Source organism: Salminus brasiliensis, chromosome 14, assembly GCF_030463535.1.
Source record: "Salminus brasiliensis chromosome 14, fSalBra1.hap2, whole genome shotgun sequence".
NCBI classification, from domain to species: domain Eukaryota; kingdom Metazoa; phylum Chordata; class Actinopteri; order Characiformes; family Bryconidae; genus Salminus; species Salminus brasiliensis.
In genome coordinates, this window is record NC_132891.1 from 13558165 (window position 1) to 13559625 (window position 1461).

Sequence of the window (1461 nt, forward strand, 5' to 3'; positions counted from 1 at the left end):
GACAGATTTGCCTCAGAACTGTCAGCATCTCTGAGCTCTCTTTAGTAGCGGAGGTGTGCGCAGCCGAGCAGTGGGAGGGCTGGAAAGGGGAGTTGGGAGGGGTAAACGGGGGCGTGGGTAGGGCTGTGGAGCCGTGTTCACGTGTTAGTCCTGGGGCTTCACTACAGACTTAGGCCTGGGAACGTATAGGTGCAGGTAATGTTACCTTCCTTGTTAGCTTAGCTGATACAGGTGATACAGCTGATGTAGGGGCAGTGGTTAGAGCGCTGGGATATCGATAACAGGGTTGTGGGTTCGATTCCCGGGCTTGGCAAGCTGCCACTGTTGGGCCCTTGAGCAAGGCCCTTTACCCTCTCTGCTCCCTGGGCGCTGGAGTTGGCTGCCCACCGCTCTGGGTGTGTGTGTGTGTGTGTGTGTGTACTCACTGCCCCTAGTTCACTAGTGTGTGTGTGTGTTCACTACCATAGATGGGTTAAATGCGGAGGACGCATTTTGCTGTACAGTGACAAATACGTGCACCTTTACAAGCCTACACTCCTCTGGTTAGTCACTGCAGTTTTGGAGAAACATTTAACCCCTTTAAAAAGCCTACTGACCACTGGTGAGCCAAAAGTGTTATTACGACCCTCTATTACCAAAGAATAGCCCCCCAGTTTGGACAGAAGTCCCTGTAGTAACTGAGTAATACGCCGTAGTGTATAATAAGCCAAATGACTTCTATCGATTTTCATTGTTGCAAACAAATTTCCAGTCGGTAAAAAAGAGTCTTGCTGGAAGCGTGCTCCCGTCATCTCATTTTTTTGTGCATTTTTTTTTTCCAAACTTCTGCACACACAAGGGCAGCTGTGGCCAAAAGCTGCTTCTGTTTCTGCTCCATTGTTCAACAGTCTCTGCTCTTGTAAACGTCCACCAGCAGCAGTATGGAAAATAATCTTAAAAGGAGTCTAGCTGCAGTCTTGCAAACAGTCTTTGTCAGTCATAGTCATAGTCTTTTCATACTCTTCTAGTGTGTGGTAAGCATGACTCTCGCTAGTTCACTCTGCTGGATTGTGAATGCTGTGTTTGTGGGCTTGCACATCCTTGGCCTTGGCAAAGCACATTGAATGAATTTGTGGGATCTGAAGAAGCACTGAAGGGAGGGGTGTATTTGTTTTGCAGTTGTGTTCTGGAGAGCTTTGTCATTCTTTAACTAGGAGGTCTGGGAACATGCTTCCCCAGGATAAATGACAGAGCCTCTAAATGCCCTTTTGCCAGGATTTTTGTAGAGTGGAAATATACAAAGACATCTGAGAAATCTGTGAGGTTGATCTGCAGACACAGATCAACCAAAGGTGCCGAAGTTTCTTAGAACGGCTGCTGGTCCTGCAAGGTTACTCAGATACACAGTCTGGCCTCCTTCTTTAACTCTGTCAGTCTCTTTCAGCTTCTTTGTCATTATCTCCTTGCCTGCGTTTAGTTACT